The sequence below is a fragment of the Vulpes vulpes genome, chromosome 13, assembly GCF_048418805.1.
Source record: "Vulpes vulpes isolate BD-2025 chromosome 13, VulVul3, whole genome shotgun sequence".
NCBI classification, from domain to species: Eukaryota; Metazoa; Chordata; class Mammalia; order Carnivora; family Canidae; genus Vulpes; species Vulpes vulpes.
Genome location: NC_132792.1, coordinates 103,161,383 through 103,183,955, shown reverse-complemented (window position 1 = coordinate 103,183,955; position 22,573 = coordinate 103,161,383). Strand labels below are relative to the sequence as shown.

Here is a 22,573-nt window from a genome sequence, read left to right as displayed (position 1 = left end):
ATATTACTGCTATTTACTTTGTTGCTCAAATTGTTCCAGCTTTGGCCATTAGGAGTTCTCATGTTGGCTTCTGTACCTTCAATATGCTTCCTTTTTTTTTTTCTTTTACGTTTTAAATCACTTTCTTACTTTCTGATTCTACAAGAAGTTCCAGGCTCACTTTCTCTTTCTATTTTCTCTGCTCCAGCCTTAGTTCCTTTTAACTAAGGAATAAATATGAAGGTATATTTATTGCTATTGGAAGTGTCACTGCCTCTCAGCAGATTTGAGTTAGGAAGTATGTGTATGTAAACTAACAAATATGTGCACACATGCATATCTACATGTTTCCATATCTATCTGTATATGACCTGGTGGGTCCATATGTATAACCTCCAATTGATATCTAACACAAGGTTCATTTTAACCTTCTTTGCTTATTTGTGACTTCTTTTTTCTTTTTTAAAGATTTTGTTTATTTATTCATGAGAGACACACGGAGAGAGGCAGAGACATAGGCAGAGAGAGAAGCAGGCTCTCTGTGGGGAGCCAGATGTGGGACTCAATCCTGGGACCACGGGATCATGGCCTGAGCTGAAGGCAGACATTCAACTGCTGAGCCACCCAGGTATCCCTATTTCCTATTCATGATTTCTTTTTCTGACAATCAGAAATTAGCTCTTATCCATGTCCACAATAGCCAAACTATGGAAAAGCCCAGATGTCCATCGACAGATGAATGGATAAAGAAGATATGGTGTATATATACAGTGAAATATTACTCAGCCATCATAAAAAAAAGAAATCTTGCCATTTGCAATGACATAGATGTAACAAGAGGATATTACACGAAGTGAAATAAGTCAGAGAAAGACAGTTATCATATGATCTCACTCATATGTGGAATTTAAGACTGAGGGTCGCTGGAGGGGGTGGTGTGGGGAGATGGGTGATGCGCATTAAGGAGAGCACATGATGTAATGAGCACTGGGTGTTATATAAGACTAATGAATCACTGACCTCTACCTCTGAAACCAGTAATACATTACATGTTAATTAATTGAATTTAAATTAAAAAAATAGAAAAAACCCCCAATTGACTGCATCTGTTTGGATCTATTTTTGGTTTTTCTGTTCTGTTCTAGTAATCTTTGTGTCTGTCCTTTCTCCGATACCAAAATCCTGATTTATAGTAAGTCTTTTATCAGGCAGTATGAATTTCAATGTTTTTTTTACTCAAAACTGTTTTGTCTGTTTTAGTTCACTTGCCTTTCCCTATAAATATTAGAATCAGCTTGTCTGTATTTACCAAGAACAAAACAAAACCCAAACAAACAAACAAACAAACAAACTCTTGCCGGGACTTTGTATCTATGATTAAATCTAAATCATTTTGAGGAGAATTCATATTTTTAACTCTAATGAATCCCAATCCATGGATCCTGCTATGTTCCTCCATTTATTTACATCTTTTTATTTCCTTCAAAAGTTTTGTAGTTTTCAACGTAGATATTTTGTACATGTTTTATTAGATTAATACGTAAGTTGGATTAATACGTGTTTTTTTTTGGGGGGGGGAGCTATTGTAAGTGATATTATATTTTAAAATTTCTGTTTCCAATGTATCTATTGCTACAATACAGAAATGTGATTGACTTTTGTGAGTTAATATTCTTCAAACTTTTTTATTCAAAGAGCTTTTGTGGATTCTTTATATGTGTAGATATTCATGTTCTCTGCAAATAGGAACAGTTTTATTTCTTCCTTTCCAATATGTATGCTTTTTTATTTCTTTTTTTTTCCCCATAATTGCAGTGGCTAGGATTTCCAGTATTATGTTGAATAGAAGGGGGGAGAATGAATGTCCTCTCCTTGCTCTCAGTGGATCTTAAAGGGAAAACACTCCTTGTTTTACCATGATGTATGATATTAGCTCTGGATTTTCTTATTAGATGCCCTTTATCTGGTTAGTTTGTTGAAAGTTTTTATCATGAATGAGTGTTGAACTTTTTAAAATGCTTTTTCTGTATCAATTGAAATGATCCTGTGTGGGTTGTGTTTTTTACAGTCTCTTCATGTGCTGAATTATATTAGTTGACTTCAATATTAATCTAGCCATGAATTCCCAGCATAAACTCATTAGAATTATATTTTTATTAATGTTAATATTTTACTGAGGATTATTATTTGTCGGTTGAAAAAGGATATTGGTGTAATTCTCTTTTCCTGTACTATCTTCATCTGGTCCTGTACCATCTTCATCATGGTAATTCTGGCTCCATAGAATGAGTTAGGAAATATGCCTTCTCTTGTGTTACCTCAGAGGGATTATAGAATTGGTGTTGTGTCTTCATTAAATGTTTGATAGAATTTGCTAATGAAACTATCCAGGCTTTGGGATTTATTTTTTTGAAAGTTTTTTCTAAATACAAATTTACTTTCTTTAATAGAAGACTAATCAGGTTTTTCCTCTAGTGAGTTTTGATAGTTTGTGATTTTTGAGAAATTCATCCATTTCATCTAAATTGTTGAATTTACATGTGTATAATTGTTCTTTTTTTTTTTTAAAGATTTTATTTATTTATTCATAGAGATACGGGGGGGTGGGGGGTGGGCGGCAAAGACACAGGCAGAGGGAGAAGCAGGCTCCATGGAGAGCCTTACCTGGGACTCGATCCAGGGTCTCCAGGATCACGCCCTGGGCTGCAGGCGGCGCTAAACCGCTGCGCCCCTGGGGCTGCCCTGTATAATTGTTCTTAAGTGTTACTTTTTCCTTTTCATGCCTGCTGGATCTTACTGCTATCCCCCCCTTCTGATACCAATAAATTTTATCTCTCTTCTCTAGTCAGTCTGGCTAGAGATTTATCAATTTTATTGATCTTTTAAGAGAACTAGGTCTAGGTTTGATTGATTCCCCTTTCCCTCTCATTTTTCTGTTTGTAATTCCATTGATTTCTGCTCTCATTTCCTTCCTCTTTTTAACATTTTAAAAATTTCTGTTCTTAGTTCCTTCCTTCTGGTTGCTTTGGGTTTATTTCACTCTAGTTTTTGTTTAGTTTAGTTTTTTTGAGGGAGAGAATGAGAGAGAGAAAGAGCATGTGTGTGCATGGGAAGGGAGAGAGAGAATCTTAAGCAGGCTCCATGCTCGGTGTAGAGCCCGACAAGGGTCTGGATCTCAGATCCTGAGATCATGACCTGAGCCAAAATCAAGAGTCAGATGCTTAATCAACTGAGCTACCCAGTCACCCCTATCTTACCCTGCTTTTTAATTACCTTTATAATCATTACTATAGTAGCAGCCCATATACACTAAAAATTTCAAAACATTATAATTTTTGCTTATTTAACATTTTATAGAAATAATGAGAACAATAGTATCTTATAATTACCTAGATATTTACTTTTTACTTTTGTTCTTCATTCCTGGTGTTGCAGGTTTCCTTCTGGTACCATTTCCCTCTGTTCGAAGAACTTCTTTTACCAGATTTTGTAGAGTAAATCTGCTGGCAATGAATTTTCTCTTAGTTTTTCCTTTTTTCTCTGAGAGTGTCTTTATTTTATCTTTATTTATCAACAATTTTTTCACTGGATTTAGAATTCACAGGATGAATTCTAAAAATTCTTTTCTTTCAGGACTTGAAAAATGTTGCTTTACTTTTTTCTGGTCTCCATGACTTCTGACGAAAAATCAGTAATTATTTCAGCCATTCTTTTTTTAGGTAGTGTGTCATTATAATTGCTCTGCTTTCAGGATTTCTGCCTTTGTCTGTAGTGTTCAGCAGTTTGTGTTAGGGCATGGATTTCCTTGAACTTATTCTGTGCAATATTTGCTGAAATTTTGGAATCTGTAAATTTATATCTACAAGTTTTTTTAAAAAGTTGTTAGCCATTATTTGGACATTTTTTCAGCACCATGCTTTTTCTCTTCTCTTTCTGAGACTCTGATGGCACAAATTATTAGACACTTTGGTATGTACAACGTGTTGTTTTTCTTTTGAACAAAATTTTTTTTCCGTTTCTGTTGGATAATTTCTACTGATTTATCTACAAACTCACTGGATCTTTTTCTCTGTTGTCTCTATTCTGCTATAGAATCTATCAGTTAATATTTTTAGTTAACTGTGTTTTTCAGTTCCAACGTTTCCATTTGCTCCTTTTTAATATATTTTTAGGGGAGGGGCAGAGACTTTTTATCTATTTATTTCATGAGTGTTCACTGTTATTTTTTAAACTATAGTTTTAACAGCTGATTTAAAGTCTTTATCTTATAATTCCAATGTTTAGGTCACTGTCTTCTCCCTTGCAAGTTGATTTTTTTAAATTGTTTTTATACCAAGTAATTTTGGTTTTAATCTGGACATGTTGAATGTTCTGTTATGAAACTCTGGGTCTTGTTTAAATTTTAAGCAGAAAATTGATTTTTGTTTTGCTCTGTGGTAGCAGGCATTCAACAGGTTAGGTTCAGGTTACAGGTTTCAACATGCTTTTATGGCCGTGATTCCAAAGTTAGTTCAGTTTTCACTGCCTTTACTGTGATAATTGGACTTGACTTCTTATGCCCCACCCCTTAGCCAGTTTGTAGGTCATTTCTCAAGGCGTTGGTAGTTTGTTGAAGTTCAGATCATGTGCAGCTTGGAGGTGAGCCCACAAGTTCTTTAACGACTTTATGGAATTGTTCTCTTGAGCTCCCTTCCCTCTCATGCCACTGCCATGTTCTGGCTCCTTGATGTACTTTTCCCAGTCCTCTAGCCAGAAAGTATAGCTCTGAATTTTCCTGTCTGCCCTGCACTTCTCAGGGTTGTGTCTGTGTCCAGGGCCATGTTGCGAGAGGGTGGAGTAAGGAAAAAGTAAAATGATTAGCCCATCCTCTTGGGACCACCACTAATTTGGTCAGAGAGGATAACCCTCAGAGTTTCAGGGACCTGCCCAGCTCTTGCCACCACTGGCTACTATGACTGTCTGCTTGAAGCCTCTGATGTTTCATTATGCCACATTCTTGTCCCCTTCTCTAATCTGCCTATTGATCACTTATTTTTCAAAGTCCTCAGAATCCTGCTGTGTGCATTCTGTCCAGGGTTTGTAATTGCATTCAGTGGAGAGACAGAATGGCATTTCTTACTCTATCTTATCTGGAATCTTGAAAGAATCTAGGAAGGCTGTGGTTCTTCTGAGAGTCCCAGCTAGGCTGTCAATATATTTGCTTTCTTGTTCAACCTGTGTGTGTGTGTGTGTGTAGAGAGAAAAGAGGAGTTTCTAAATCCACATTCCTATGAGAAACAAACTTTGCAGTTAGAGTACAATACTTGTGTATAGATCTTTTTTAATTTAACATTAGCAAGTCAAAAACACTACCTCTGAAGCTACTAGGGTGAGCTCCTTGTTTCCTTGCAGTGTATTTACATACACCATTCATTTGTAATATAGTCAGATTCATTTGGTAAGACAACATTTTAAAGGCTGGATTTCCCATTTTTAAGCCACCCAGAAACACGAGCACACTCCAACATGACTCTTTGGTCTGATTCCTGGGTGTGATTCCTGTAAAGTTGGACCTCTGTGTTACTTGTTTCTTCCGTTACTACCCTCCTCTGACTTTTGACCTTCCTCAGCAGCAACTGTTGTCCATTCTCATGGCAGTACTGTAGCACTGATACATAAAAGGTATTCTAGGACTTGATTGGTGATTGTGCCATGACATATGACCTAGAATGTTTCTTCCAACAGAAGAGGACCAGGCTTTTAAAAAATTCATATGGCATCCATTGTGTTTCAGAGTTCAAATGAAGATAGACTGTGACATGGTGTCTCAAATGAAATTCTTGGGATATCCTGTTCCTCAGTTTGATGTTACTGGATTATCCATGACAAAGCATGAGTCTGGGTCTTTTTTTTTCTTTTTTTTAATATGTTAACCAATCCTTGTTTTTAGTAAGTGGCCAAATATTTATGTTTTTTTTTATCTTGCTTTTTTATATGATATGCCAGGCCAACGGAAATAAACATTAAAGAATGCCCTTCTTCCCATGCACCGGGAAAGGATGAACTGGAAAGGCTGTTCATTTAGCATTAAAGTTGACCTCTGGTTGGATCAGTGCTTTTCATTAAAGATGTAATGTGTCCTTTATCAGCATAGATTAAAATGTTATCAAGAACCCAGGCCGGAAACAAGGCTGGCAAGCTGAAGCCCTCTCTGGCTTCTCTCAACTCCTATCTTTACAGCTTGAATTTACTTTTAGAATTGACAGTACTGTGTTGTGAGGTTCAAACATAACATGGCAGTCCCGGAATTCAGAATGACAAGCAGCCTCTCCTTTGGAGGTGACTACAGCTACTTTTGATGAAAAGGATTTATTTTGTTATGAAGAAAGACTTAGGCTTGGTTATTGAGTGCTGATAACAGTGATTCTGGGAGGCGAACATTATTATCCAGAATGCTGAAGTTGATTATTTATATGATGATTCTCATGATAGAAATAGCCCTAGGTGGCAGATCATTGGTGTCAAAGTCACTAAAGGATTTAAAATATCACTGGGGAGGTCTAAAAGGAATACATTTCTAATAGCTAGTATAGAATGATATATTGTTTTAATTAACTCAGTTGTTACTGATGTACATAAAGCTTAATGTTGAATACAAATTTGAACTGGGGCATTTCCATTTATTCTTTCATGGAGATTGTAAATGGTAATATGGACACTGGATTCGAGATCTCCAAACTTGACTTGTCCTGTTTTTCCCCACTAATAAAAGGAAATGATCATTGCAGTCTTCATTTTTTTGAGAGTTCTTTTATTCAGGGGAGGGAGTAGTACAAAAAGAGACAAAAGTCATTATATAAATGCTTTTGAAAATAGAAAATTTTGCCAGGGCTTTGTAAAGGATAAAAACAAATTCAAGTTACTTGATCAGAAGAGAATACAAGAGCCTCATGGGATCCAAGGGTAAGAATGGAGCAAAGGACTTAACTGAAAGGATGGAAAATGGTCTAATTGGCTTATCTTGGGTGATGTGTCCACCCTTAAGCCAATTAGCTGAATCTGAGAAGTTGGGCATGGAGTCCAAATGTTGCCATCTGGGCTTCTTCCTATGTGTAGGAAGAGTGACATTATAGGTCGAGGGTTAAACTAGACAACCCCCCAACGTGATCTCTTACAAAACCATGTTTAAATTTGCCAGCTTATTATAATTAATGCCTCTAATGGTGTGTGGCCTTTAGGAATGTTACAAAATTTATCAAACTTGCAAATATAATAAGTTTTCAGCCATTTTCATTCACAAGCTGTCATACTGTCTAACGGTTTTCTTCCTGGTGACTGTTCTATATCTCAAAGATCAATGCGTTTCTAATGGTATTATATATTTTTAAAGATTTATTTATTTACTTGAGAGAGAAAACACACACGTAGGGGCTTATGGGTAGAGGGAAAGGGAGAGAGAATCCTAGCCAGACTCCGCGTTGAGCACAGAGCTGGATGTAGGGCTTGATCCCACCACCCTGAGATCATGACCTGAGCCAAAACCAAGAGTTGATCACTCAACCGAGTGCTCCATCCAGGCGCTCCAAGTGGTATATGTTTTAAAGGGATGATTTCCCTTTTCTCTTACAGAATCCATCACTATTTTTAGAACTCTCTAATACACTTAAAATGTACTGGACTCCTTTTCTTCTCTTTATGCTGCTGTGTTGGAATTTTTTTTTTTTTTTTTTTTTTTTTTTTTTTTTTTTTTTTAGTACCTAAGAAATTTAACTTTCAAGTTTAGAAAATATAGCTTTAATGTATCAGTAAATGATGTGGCATTTTTGAAGGGTCACATTTTTTATGGTTGGAAGGAAAATTGGAAATATTTGTGAGTCATTTTAGTTGTCTGAGTTTAATGCCAGTTTTTCTGTAAAGTTAGATGCTTAATTTAAATCCAGAGTATCACTTACCTCCACATGCCTGACTTTAATTTTTGCAACATGATGGAGTATAATAATACAGTCCTCTGGAGTAGAAATTTTCATGTGTGGTTGTGGGTGGTAAGTATCTTGCTTCTATCAGCTTTTCTGTTTATTCTTCTGGTGGTAGTGATATTCTACCCAGACTACAGCCACCTTGCATATATCACCATTGTCACCAATTGAGGACTGAGCTTTTGATTTCTACATCTAATTATGGAAAGTAGGCACTATTGGTTCTCTCTCCAGCTGTCTCATTTATGAACAGGGTGACCCTGGGCTAATTGTTTCACTTATTCGAGCTAGTTTTCTCATCTACACATTGGGAGAAAAGAGCTTATGGAGCTACTGATCTTTAAAAACAATACTTAACACACTTCCTGGAAAATAATCATTGTTCACAACATGGTAATTGTGGTTAATTTTTAGTAAATTATGTGTTTCTTGCAAAATGTAACTTTACCAATGAAAAGCTCCTGTCGTACTTTATTTGATATCTACTTTGTTGCTGCACAGGCAGTTGTATATGGCTCTCCTAAAACTTAAAGCTGTCGTGGGAAGTTGGGGCAGTGAGTATAATGCAGACCTAGGAAAGAACTGATGGAATATATGGCAAAGATGAGTAGCTATTTGGGTAATATGGAATCAATTGAGTTGATTAAATTGTGAAAGTTCTAAGAATTAAAAGATAAATTCTCTAAAATAAAGAAAATGGTGGTAATGCATTTAGATTCAAGCTCACGTGAAGTAGAAAAAGGAAGCTATGAGAGAACAAAGCTGCATGCAATAAAGTGAAATATAGGTTGAAGTGAGAATTGTTGTCATGTGTATTTTACCTTAGATCCTGGGACTCACATTTTAATATCAATAAAAGAATACTTTTTTATGATTATTAAGAATAGTAAAATAATCCTGCTTTGCCTCTTGCTGGCCAAGCCATCAGTAGAACATTTAATTTTCTCTTTTGGACTCTATAATTAAAGAAAGAAAGCTAGAAAGGGTCCAGAGAAGAGCAGTAGAAGGAACCAAAGGATTATTTAAAAAATAAGGCCCATAAGGAAAGGGTAAAGGAGTTGTGAATCTTGAGTTTGAAGAGAAGTTCAAGAGGCCACTTAGTAACTGTCTTCAGATATGTGAAGGGTTGTCATGAGGAGGGTGCTGAGTAGTTGTTTCCTTTCTCACTAAGAACTGAAGGGAAATGGTTCACAGAGACAGGTTACATCAAAAGAAATACTTTTTTTTTTTTTTTTAAGATTTTACTTATTTATTTATTCATCAGAGACACAGAGAGAGAGAGAGAGGGAGAGACAGAGACACAGGCAGAGGGAGAAGCAGGCTCCATGCAGGGAGCCCAAAGCGGGACTTGATCCCTGGTCTCCAGGGTCAGGCCCTGCGCTGAAGGCGGCGCTAAACTGCTGAGCCACCTGGGCTGCCCCCAAAAGAAATACTTCTTGCAAAGGGTAGAGTGAGGCATGAAATCTGTGGTCACACTTGCAGTTCCACACATATTTGACTGGACAAGACAGCCCTGGATCTTTGGCTGGCTGTGTCCTTGTGAGGTCGGCTACATGCCTTCATTGAACATCTATTGACTTAAAATCTCAACCCTAAAAGTAGCACTTTGTGTGATACTCTTTTGTATTTTTTGGTTCTTTCATGGATGTTAGTCTCTCTCTTTTTCTTCCCCAACCTCCTCCTTTTCTTCTCCAAGTCATAAGGTAATATAGAACACAAAATGAATCCTTATAGCCACTAAAGGAGACTCTTAGCCCTTGAGCAATTAGCAGACGACAGAGGCAGATGTTCCTCTGCAACGTTAATCAGTATACTTGGAATCACCATCGCCTCCAGCAGAAGATGATTCCATTTAACAGTGGAAATTCTTTTCGTAGGGAAATGTTCACAGTTGTTAATGGGAAAAGTCTCCAAATAAAATTTTGTGTCACCATATAATAAATTGGTTAAGTAGCTATGTTTTTCTATCACGAAATGTGGGAAAGGTTCTTTTTTTAAAAGGTAGGAGCTGCTGAGTTGATAGAGTTTAAAAGTGAAATAGAAAATCTTGAACACATTTATAGTAGAATATATGAGTTGTAACTAATTAACATATGCCAACCCTGTGGGGTAAAAATAGTGGAAAGGAGGAGCTGTGATCATTTGGTTGACACTTGACTCAATCACAAACACTAAATTTGGGACTGGTACAGAATTTTAAGTGCCTTTTTCTTGGGCCTTACTGTTGTGATCTTTCTTTAGAACAGTTCTGATATACCCTCTGGAAGGCTGGCCTGTGTGGATGGTGTCAGTGCCAAATTACAACACAAAACAAGGAACTGTTCTGTTTCATTTACTGAGAATAGTGCTTAATAAGTACTATTTGACAACATGCTGAATTAAGGGAATGTTATAAGGATGTTTCACAAAGGAAAATGGGTAAAACATCTGATGTTTACAAGTTCTATTTATATGTAACTTGATAAGAGTATAAAACCATACCTAAAACTTTATTTTAAAAATTGTATTCAATACCTATGAATATGTATGCTCAGAGAAAATGATGATATCTGGTTCCAAATATATACCATATCTTGATATAGTCAATGCTATTTCAGAATCCAATTTTTTGACTTGGTCTGAAATGTATCAGGCCCTGGTAATTTGATTTATATTAACCAAATTCATGCAATGCTGATTTGTAACATGGGACACATTCACGATTATTTCCTTTTCTCAAATTTGACTTTGATCTTATCCTAGTATCTTATCTTAGTTTATAATCTTCAGTAACTATGTTTTTTTCTCTAAAAATGGAATCCCCAGTGGAAATTATACTGTGTTTATAGGTTTACATATCCATGCATAGACAAATATAATAAAGGTTGGGGAGATTTAATATCATAAGGGAAAAATAACTGTCAAAATTTTTTAGAGTACCTGTATTTATATTTCAGTGTCACAAAGCTAAGTATTTATCTCAAATTTAATTTATTACAGATTTTAGCATATGAAAGTACTTCTATGGGACATTCAAACATCATTCTACTTACAAATAGACATCTATAGTCCGGTATAATCTATGAAATCATTAACCTATGTTGAAATGTAAAATAGTATAATTTGGGGGGGGGGGTTCTAGTTAGGCTTTTCACTTAAATACATTTTTTAAAAAGATTTTATTTATTTATTCATGAGACCCACAGAGAGAGAGAGGCAGAGACATAGTCCCCTGTGAGGAGCCTGATGTGGGACTCGATCCCAGCATGTCCTGAGCTAAAAGCAGATGCTTGACCCCTGAGCCACCCAGGTGCCCCTAAATATGCTTTAAAGAAAAGATAGGGTTTAAGGGCACCTGGGTCAGTCAGTTAAGTGTCTGCCTTCGACTCAGGTCAAGCCAAAGCTGGGAAGTCTGCTACTCCCCCTCTCTCTGACCCTCCCTCTGCTCGTACTCTCTGTCTCTCAAATAAATAAATAAAATCTTAAAAAAAAAATTCTGTCAAAAAAAAAAAAAAGAAGAAAAGGAAAGATAGGGTTTAGCTGATTCCCTAATGCCCCTTTCATTGAAGCCTTGAAGATTCTAGTTTTTTCTGATGTCAAGCTTTTGTGAGACCTATAGTCTATATGAATATACGGGTAAGTAGCAATTTGTGTTAGACAGTTTTGGCTGATTATATACTTATGACCTTATTTTATTTTATTTTTTTAAAGACTTTATATATTAAAAGAGAGTGCACAAGCAGGGGAGGAGCAGAGGGAACAAGGAGGCTCCCCACTGCATGGGGCTTGACTCGGGGTTCAGTTTCCAGACCCTAGGATCATGACCTATGTCAAAGTCAGATGGTCAACTGAGTGAGCTACCCAGGCGCCCCATTTGTGATCTTATTTTAAAGAGATATTTGTATTTTGTCCTTGGTAGTAGTAGAGCCTAGGGAAAAACTTGAGTTTTTTGCATAGTCAAGTAATACCTGCTTTTCCTTTCTTTTCCTTACAGTAGGAGCTAGTGTAGTTCTAATGAGCAGGGCAAGTGCCAGAGTAAAAGGAAAAAAAAAGGGGTTATAAGGTATGAAGATAAACAATAATTAACTAGTGGTGAGTTTTCAATGCTAAAAAAAATGCACTGTAAACTAATGCTTTACCTTTCATTTTTTATTAATATATTGGCAGTTTTGTGGCATTTATGATTCACAGAATGCATTCATCAATGCTCTAATTTCATCCTCACAACAATTTATGAAACACACACCATTCTTTGTATTTCAGTATGAACACTTACCTTCAAGATTATTGTGAGTTAACTAGGATCACACAGCTAGTGTGCCAGGATTCAAACTCTGCTTTTAGGCTTCAAGACCAGTTGTTTTTCTTTTGTTTCACAGAGTTCATCTAAGCTGGATTTGCTTTAGAACTACACTGAGATATACAACATAGGTGAACTGCATATGTGCTTGTGTGAAATTTGAGCATCGCATTTGTGAAATTGGCAGTGTAGTTCTTCACATCTGGCATTCTGGGATAGAGTGGTTGAAGACTAAATCACTAAGCGGGCTGCCAGTCTTCTGTTGCCACCTCCTGATTTGGGGACCTTGTGTACATTTCCTCAATTAGAAAGAGAAGGCAGTTGGCCATTAGGTTCTCCAGACTCCCTTCTGGTTCTAAAATTCTCTGATTCCAAATTTAATTATTATTCTTCCATTCAGAATTACTGTTTTTTTTTTTAATATTTTTCTCAAAGGAGTAGCCCACATTTTTGCATTACGCTTCTCCTAACAGCCTATGCCAGTAATTGATAAACTTTGAGTTTTAGATAGTGTAGCAACAGAATCCCTTTGTAGTGACTCTGAGGAAGTATTTCGTGTACCAGATTCTGTTCTGTAAGAAGTAGTGTCACATGGTGAGAACACTCATCCTGAATTTGAAGAGTGAAAAATGACAACAAAATCCCAGTTGCAGAGGAGTTCATTCCGCAAATGGAAATTGAGCATCAGTATTAAGTACTTGGGTTGCTTGAGACCTTAAGCTCCCAGCTTAGCAGGAAGGCAGATACACAAATGTGAAATGGCAGTGTAATTAGAAGGACCCTGGGAAAGACGTGTACAGAGTGCCAAGAGAGAGAAGAAACAATGGCATCTGTGGAGTGGAAAATAGAAGAGATGCACCAGTGAAGACTTCACCAAGAAAGAGGTTTTACCGGAAAGAATTATAGGCCCATTTTAGGTAAAAGTAGGCATGTTCTGAGGAGAAGAAGCCTTAAGGAGACTGTTGCAGAGAATCTCAAATAGTTCCGTTTGTGTCATATGTTAGAGGAGGATGCCATACTGGACAGGTAATCTTGGCGAGCTTGGGAAAGTCTTCTATGGATTTGAGATTATCCTAGGCATTAAGGAGTCGTTTTAAGAAGGCGAGGAGTGAATTTCTTGCAAAGGTGGCAGAGGAGGCAATATAAGTCTCTGAAATTTCTAATTTTGAACATTGTGGGGGAAGGGCATTCTAGGCAACAGGAAAAGTGATCATGGAGACCCAAGGTAGGTAGCACATGGGATTACGCTATTCTTCATCAGTCGGCCATTATGTGGCCCTTTCATACCTCAGACTTTCCCAATGTAATTGCTGTGGAAGCTCAGGAAAAGTTTCATACTGCACTCCATGGAGTTTGGATTTTTTTCTCTGAACAATGAAGAGCCATGAAAGTTTCCAGGCAGAGTAATAATGACAGCAGATTTGCTTTTGGAAGACTCTAATGGCAGTAAATGTAAGCTAGATTAGAGGGCTCAGAATCTTGACAGAGACCCTCACAATATCCCTACTGAGAGCTGTGGGAGCGTATGTTAAGCCAAGAGCAATAGGGATGTAGATAGAAAGGGAAAAGCTGGGAGAGACTGAGTTCCAGGAATGATGACAGTAGTACTAGCTGAGATTTGCTGAGTACACCAGATGTCTCATGTAAGTTCTTGCTAGTTACTGATTCATTTAATCTTCACAACAGCCCTATGAAGTAGGCACTAGTATTACTACTATCTACATTTTACAGATGAGAGAACTGAAGCACAAAGACATTAAATAACTTGGTGAGTTACAGAGCTGGTAAGTGGAAGTTTAGGAATGGGAGCCAAGGCAATCCATGTCTCGAGTCCATACTTTGAATTACTATATCCTGCCACCTCTGAATCAATAAGCATCTCTAAGATGTGGTGAGGAATTAGATGTAGGTGACTATGGGAGAAGAGTCATTGATGATGACTGCTTTGTTGACACAGAGGATGGAGATGCCACTTACAGAGATAGGAGGAGCAGGGAGGGACTTGGAGGAATTACAATAATTTGGGGATAATGTCAAGTTTCCAGGTTCTTGTGGGTCATTCAGCTGGTGACATATGGAATGCAGTTGGGTATACCACTGACCCTTGAACCAAGGGTACCAATCCCTGGTGCAGTCAGAACACCTCCTATAGCATCTGACTCCTCAAAAACTTAACTACTAAAAACCCACTATTGACTGGAAACCTTACCAATGACCTAAAGAGTTGACTAACACATGTTTTATGTGTCATGTGCATTACTTACTGTGTTTTTAATAATAAAGTAACCTAAAGAAAAGCAAACATTATTAAGAAAATCCTAAGGAAAATACATTTATAGTATGGTAAAAATGTCTCTCTATGTGTGGACCTGCACAGTTCAAACCCATGTTGTTCAGTGGTCAACATACAGACCTGGAGCTCAGGATGGTTCTGTGCTTGACAGTGATGTAGAACAGCTGATATCAGGACAAGCTAATCATAATCACCCTCTATCTGAAGGACTGGATGGAACTTTCTGCCCTTGCTGTATCTCTGCATAGGTACATGCAGCGCAAATGCCAGGGAGGAAACTCTCGGGTCATTTGAGTGGGATAGTCTAAGGAACTCAAGGGCTACCAGGCTTTCTGTAATGAAGACAGCTCCACTTTTTCTAACATTCATGTGTATGAAACCAGGGTGATGAAAAACTAGCAGCTCTCTTGCATCCAGTTTTGGATTCCATCTTTACAATTAAAATAGAAATGTTCTTTACAGACCTTTTCCAAGAGTATGCGGTTTGTTGGTGGTCCTTTGAATGCATTAGCAAAATGGTGGGTTTGATCCCAGCCAGGGTGACAGGATCAGGAACATGGAATCCAAAGAGCGGAGGGATTCGGGGGGGGGGGGGGGAGGGGGGGGGCAAGTGCCCACTGGTAGTAGGATGCATCATCCCAGGAGGTAGAGGTGCTCACAAGTTTAAATGGAAGTACACATTTCCTCTCATGTCAGTGGCAAGCATTTCTTTTCAGAAAAAAGAACCCCCTCTCCTTTCCCTCTCTAATCTAGGGTTTAAAAAATACAATCAAAGGAATGTAGCAAAGAAATATTGAAACCTAAGCATAGTATATAGAGTAATAATTTTGAAAGGATTTAAAGCTCTGACAATTATATTCAGTTAACTTTAAAAAGCCTAGTGAAATTGTTGGAAATTACTTAAATTCTTAAGTCTAGACAAATAAGTTTTTGCTACATTCATTTTTCAATGAAATTTATCTGATTATAAGATTCTACTTATCTCGAGTCTAAGTTAACTATATTCTTTTCTTTTGGCCTCCTTGAGATATTAAAAGTAAAGCAGAATCACACCCTCATTTGGCCCTTCCACTCACCTTGGTCAGGGTAACAACTGTTTTCATATTCTAATATCTCAAAGTATAAGTTGATTTTGATTGTTTTTGGCCATAAAATCTCTTTGGAAGTTACTGTTTGAATACAAAGTCTATTCATGAAACTCTTGACTTAAATTCTGTATCTGCCCTCTACTGGAATAACTGGCTTCTTTTCTGTATTATCTTCTGCGGTAGACAGAATTCTAAAATGGCCCCTTGATCTCCATCCCCTGGTGTTCTATCAGATTATGTCATGTTCTGCGGCAAAGCGCATTTTGCAGATGTAATTAAGGTCCCCAATCAGTTAACTTTAAGATAGAGAGATTATCCTTGGTGAACCCAACCTAATCAGACAAGCCCTTCAAAACCGTTTTCTCTGGCCAGTTAAGAAGCAAAGTCAGAGATAATCCAAAGCAGGAAAGAGATTCAACATGAGACAAGTTCTGCATTGCTCAGAAAAGGAGAGGGCTATGCAGCAAGGACCTGCGAGCACCCTTTAGGAATTGAAGTCAATCTCCAGTCAATAACCAGCAAGAGAATGACTTGAGTTATACAACTGCAGTTGAATTCTACCAACAACATGAGTGAGCTTAGAGGACCCTGAGCTCCAGAGGAGAACCTGGACAGCCAATGGCTGGATTTCAACCTCCACAGAGAACCCAGCCATGCGTGCCAGATTTCCGTGCTATTTTTAAGCTGCTAAATTTGTGGTAATTTGTCACGTAGCCGTAGAAAACTAATATACTGTCCCTTACTCCGTTTCTCTCTAATAATGCTGATCATTGGTCTTCAGAGTTGCAGTGTTAGCATCTCTCAAGTTGGCAGTGATGTTTTCCATTTGTTGCCTTGATGGTCACTATTGCATTGAATTAAGTAGACTCCAATTTCTTTTCTCAAACTCTTGTCTTTTAAAACCCCGAGCCTGCGGGCACCTGTGTGGCGCAGTTGGTTAAGCATCAGACTCTTAGTTTCAGCTCAGGTTTCATCTCAGGGTTATGGGATAGAGCCATAGTTATGGGATAGAGCCATAGTTATGGGATAGAGCCATAGTTTCATCTCCGGGTTGTGGGATAGAGCCCTGCATCAGGCTCCATGCTAAACAGGGAGTCTGCTTCTCTCCCTCCCTCTTTGCCCCTCCCCTCAGTTATGTGCATGCACTCAGTGCTGTCTCTCTCAAATAAATAAATAAATCTTGGGGGGTCCCTGGGTGGCTCAGCAGTTCACCACAGCTGAACAGCAGTTCAACCCAGGGCCTGATCCTAGAGGCCCAGGATCGAGTCCCACGTCGGACTCCGTGCATGGAGCCTGCTTCTCCTGCTTCTCCTGTGTCTCTGCCTCTCTCTCTCTCTCTGTGTGTCTCTCATGAATAAATAAAATCTTTTAAAAAATTTAAAATAAAAATAAATAAATCTTAAAAAATGAAAATGAAACCTAGAGCCCAATTTTTGGCTCTATCTTATGATTCTTGGTATAGGTTTCATCCTGTGGGGGAAGGTAGGGAAGGCCTTAATCTTTCCATATTTATATTGTTGAAGTGACATGCTTGAAGCTTCTGTTCCTTTTCACTTCGTGGTTTAATTCTTGGTGATGTTACATCATACTGTAGATGTTTCTCACATTATTCATTGAATGGAGTCTGCTGTTCCCATTTCATATGTAGAAAAACAAGCAAAAGAGCAATATGTGATTATCCCATAGCAGAGGTGGGATGGGGACCTAGAACAGAAGGAGATGTGTGGGATGTGCTGGTGGGTGTTTATAGTACCCAGCAACAAGGAACAGTTGAGTGACATGAACATTGAAGTCCCACTAGTGAAGAAAGTATCTCCGTGTGACTGTCTCACTTCAGGGGAAAAGAACACATTATATGTGTGATTGTTCTATTTTGGTCTCCTTGGTTTTATTTGGACCCTCTACCTAGTATTTTCTTTGGATATAGAAAAAAACACTGAAATGGAAGGAAATATTCTTTTTATTAAGTAGTGAAATAACATCCTGGACACTGGATGGTCCACTGAATAATTTGTAAAACTATTTCTTAGATCTGGAAGGCAGAAGGGGATGGCATAGCTAGCTTTTTATATTCATTTTTAATGTATCCACATTATTCAGGTAAACTTCTTTAACTGGGTTTGCCTTTGAGAAAAATCTAGTATACTTATATATGCTTACATTAGATTCTACTTATCAGTCTATCTGGGCAAGCTTTAGAATACTTTGAGTCATTTGGTTACATTCACAAAGTGATTCACTATTAGACCTTGGTCGCGGAACTCCCCACATTTATTAAGTTGAGCTGTGCTAACCCTTATTTGTTAACATTGTGAAGACTTTCAAAATGTTACAAAATTTAACCTATTTTAAATTTGCAAATATAGACCTTTTATCTATAATTGTCAAAGTAATTTTGATCCACTAAAATAGATTTTTTTATTTTAAAAAGTATATGTACACATAATACACTTGAGAACCCTTGCAACTGTATCTTGCCTCTTCTTAAGCTAGTTAATAAATCCATGTCTCAGATTATGCATTTAGGAGATGGTCCTGTGTACAAAGGACTCCGTGTCAAGGTGGTTTTCTTTATTATATTTGCCTTGGAAAATTGTATTAATAATTTATATGTAAGGAACATAGTTGATTAGGGGATGTAAGTAACCACAATACCGATTTCATTCCTGATATTTTCCAGTCAGTCTCTAGTCTCTAAACTACTGGTATTTTGGGTTTTGGGGGTTTTTTTAGATTTTTGAAAAGAAGAGATGGTTTTTTATTTTGTTTTCCAGTTCTGTTTTGAGAAGTTGCACCTTATAACACATGCTTTGCATTTCTTTTAGGGCTACTATATATCTGTATAATCTGGTCAATAAAATTTGATGATCTTATTTTTCTTAAGTCTTTGTGTCTAGTATTTTATCACATGATCTTTCATATTAAAGTGTTTTTATTTTATGTATTTTGAAGTTATAGAGGCAAAGTGTTGTCTACCTTTTGCCTTCAGGGCAATGTACCTGGAAAAATTAAAAACCCAAGTCTTAATTTTGGTGTTTGCATTTTTCTTATTAACCTACTTTTATGTGTACAGAGAATATTTGAATTCACTGTTTTTGTGCATTGGTACTAGATCATGAGATTTTCAGCAGTGGCATATGTTTAAATCTTTCTTTTTTTCAAAATCTTGTTTGGTTTTGCTTTTTTAAGACTATATGCAATATTTTTGGAAATCTGCTTAATATGAGAAAATTCTAAAAATTGTCAAATATGTAATTCAGATATTTTTCTTAAGAATATATCTCCTGGTATAACTTTAATGGCAGTGAATCATTATTAAATTTGATTCTTTAGTATTTTATGTTTGCTTTATCTGTCACATAATAAAGTTCAAGGGGATCTAGATCAAATTTGAAACCAAAAATGACAATGAAAATCCCACAAGGTGACCTGTGGCTCAGTTTATCCTCTTGAAATAAATTGTTGGCTTTAACATAACATTTACACCTGGTAAATATCACCCCTCCGTTTTATCGGAGTAGAAGTGAAGTATAACGTGCAAAGCATTGCACATTATATTTTCTCATTAAACAAAAAAACTGCATTATGTACCTGAATCAGGCTGATAAGGGAGAGGAAACTTACTGAAGAAGAAAATAAAACTAAAGTCCTATGTTTCATGAGCTTTTTATCTACAGGTTACTATCCTGAGTTCTTTTATTTATTCTCATTTAGTTATTTCAACTTACTTACAGTTTTATTACTCTCATTGTAAATGTGAGAACACCCTGGTTCAAAGAAATTAATTTGCTCACGGTCATATAGTTAATAAGTACTAGAACTGCATCTACCTAAATCTGGCTTCAAACCGTAGGCTATTTCTGAGAGTTCACAGTCTCCCATGTAACTTATGGAGTCATCATATATGCATTTAAATAAGTGGAAACAAAGAATATGGGGGCAGGAGTGGCAAGAGCCTGGAAATGTGTCTGGTGATTTGGCTTTTGTCCTCTCTCAGGTAGCTTGATGTCTGGGAAGATCCTGAAACAAGGCCTGCTTGCTTCTCTGGTTCTCTCAGTTGTTCCTGATCTCTGAGTGATTTTTTTTTTTTTTTTTTTGTGAACATCTCACACAGTGTGATAAGTACCTACCTCACACCAACCAAATTCATCATCTTATATTCACTTCCCAGCACTGGAGGACACACTGGTATGTCAGACTTATTGAGAGAAGAATGTCCAATACTGTCCTTTATGGATTGCCAAAGAATCATTTGCCTGTGTCAGCTCTCTGATATAAATCTGAGTCTCCTTGCTCACCTGCTAGAAATGTGATTCCATGGTATTTGCCAAGCACTGTGCTAGATTTCATATATTTTAAATGTTTGTAGAAATTCCGATACTACAATTGCTCACCTGTTTTTCCAAAAATCACTTGGCATAGAATTCTTATCTTTTAAATATTAAGTTCAGTTCACTATTTCAGAGCATAACATTTCAGATTTGACTTAAGTAGGCATACTTCTGTTTCATACAGCAGGTATCTATTATTCCTGGTCAATCTGTTGAAAAGGAGTCTTTTGTCCCAGGGTTCATTTGAAAAGAGGTAATGATATATCCCTAATCTCTCTCTCATTTTAAACATCTTTCTCTTTTGTTTCACACATTTCTTTTTGCTTAGATTTCACTGTGAAGTTCTTTGACATCATTACCACTTAGTACTTTGTCTAAATTAATCTCTAGTTCCTTTTCTTCTTGTCGGGATTTCACAGTAAACCATAAAATGTAAAAATACAACAATTCTTTCACTTGCTTAGAAGCCAAGACTACAGTCTTTGGGCCTTTGAATAGAGTATTCATCTAAAGAAGGGATTTTAGGCAATGTAGATTTCTGGATGTTTGTTTAGGGTAGGAAGTGATCAATAGGAGATACCGAAAAAATAACCTTTTCTAAATGCTCTTTCATCGAAGTGTTTAAATGTTAACTAAGATGTAAGTGCTTGATTTATACTTAGAGGTATTTGATGTGAATACTCACCAATTTCTACCCAAGATTGTTCATTCATAAAGCATTTATTATACACCTGGTCTATGCCCAGAAGTCTTCTGGAATGCAAATATGATCTAGTTGAGGAGATAAGAAGGTTCCTAGTCATTCAGTATATAGCACTCAGGTGAAGATAGGTGCTATGGGGATTTATTTATTAAAAAAAAAAAAAAAAAAGCTCTGGCCAGTTTTATTCAAGAAAAATTTTCTATGGTTTATTTTCCACCAGTCTGTTCTGGCATGCTTCTAATGGCAGCAGAATCACCTGGATTAGCGATAGCTGGTATGCATACACTGTAGTATTTCCCACATGCTGTGCCCAATTCAATATTATTGCTACTGTAGTAATGGTCATCAGTTTTGGTTAACATGGTGTAGTATTCTTTTTCAGATTTCCTAAAGGCTGGACAGTTGTTGACAAGGATGACCAGTTTTGCTTTGCTGTGTCCGATCATTTTCAGAGTCTGCTTGTATCCCAGCCTGTTTTTTCCACTTTTCGTAACATGTCAGAGCCTGGGTTGATCGACGCCAGCGACCTTTTAATCTTCTTTGTGGCCACCGTCTTCCTGTCTTAGGTTCAGGAAGGTGCCAACTGAGAGCAGCCTCCAAGATGGCTGGGAGCAGGAGAGAAAAGAGCTGCTATGGAGATTTAAGTCCTCCCTTAGCATTTGCTTTATCTTTCTAAACTTTTGATACTTTTAGACAGTAAAGGAACTGGACACCACTTTTCAATTAGTCAATATGCTATGACAGCACATATTTGTTTTAACTTAATCATAATATTTTCCAAAAATAAAAATATCCTGGAGGCTTTCAAGGAAAGAAAACCTCCCTGATGGAGTTGGCATATTACAGATTCTGCTTTAAAGAATTAAGTTGCTTTCTTTTACATTCTTACGCATTTTCAGAATACAAGCAGCTACTAGCATGGATGCTAGAGTTTCTGTACTACAGGCTCATAGCCAGAGTGAGATGCAAGGGGAAGAGTTGAGAGTTCTAGATCTTTATTCTCCGTCATGGTCAAATGGATGCATACCTGGCGGGATGTGGAGTAACTTCCTTTCTGTGGTACCTTCCATGTGCTATCACTGAGGTACTTGATGCTGATGTTAATTCTCCTATTGATGGTAAATTTTAGGAAAGTTGTTTCATCTGTATTCTTCGTAATGTTTTTTGTCATTAATCTAAAAACATTATGTTTCTCTCTGCATTTACTTGATACCACCCCATCTAGAGCCATGCCCCTAATATGGTTTCATAAATAATTGAGAGCCAAAGCTCATAATATATGTTAATTTAACCATTCAAATGTGAGCTAACATATAACTCCTATCTGTAATTAGATAAAAATAAAAAGTTCTATTAAATGCATGATAATGTCTTTAGTGATTTTTGAATAATAGTCTTGTCTTTATGAAGTAAACCTGAATTGGTAATATAGCCTCTACAATCACAGACTAGTTGGGAGGTTTGAAAGAAATGATCAGAAGCATAATATTGAGGAATTCTATTCCTCTGAACTCTGTGGCATTGTTCTGAAGTTTAAAAAAAAAAAAAAAAGATGCCAGACATTGCTCAGATTTTACAACCAGGAACTAGGCTTAGGCAGTACTTCCTTACATAGGCACCTTTAATACTATTATTTTTAATAAAAGATTCTTTTCCTTTTTGAATCTAGTTCATATATTTTGGTTGTATAATGAAGGTACCATAATTCTTACATTATTTTAATATTCCTGTATCACTTTAGCCTTAAGTTGGCTTGAAGTCACAGAGACCCAAAGACAAAAACTACAGATTGGCATGTTGCCCAAGGAAACCAGGTTTCTCTTCAGTTGTTGCTATGTAATGGACTCAGTTCTGGGAGTAAGTACCCATCAGAGTCCAAAATGATCACTACCATTCCTGTTCCAATAATCACATTGACATTCCAACTATCAGGAAGAAAAAAGAT

General features: G+C 37.0%; 1 protein-coding gene and 1 pseudogene across 3 annotated transcripts in view; one reads left to right on the top strand and one right to left on the bottom strand.

The window, feature by feature from the left end:
• GAREM1 (GRB2 associated regulator of MAPK1 subtype 1) overlaps positions 1–22,573 on the top strand; it is a 202,113-nt gene that overhangs the window by 39,926 nt on the left and 139,614 nt on the right. The gene's annotated exons all lie outside the window — the stretch shown is intronic.
• LOC112918735 (large ribosomal subunit protein eL30 pseudogene) lies at positions 20,835–21,521 on the bottom strand (annotated as a pseudogene).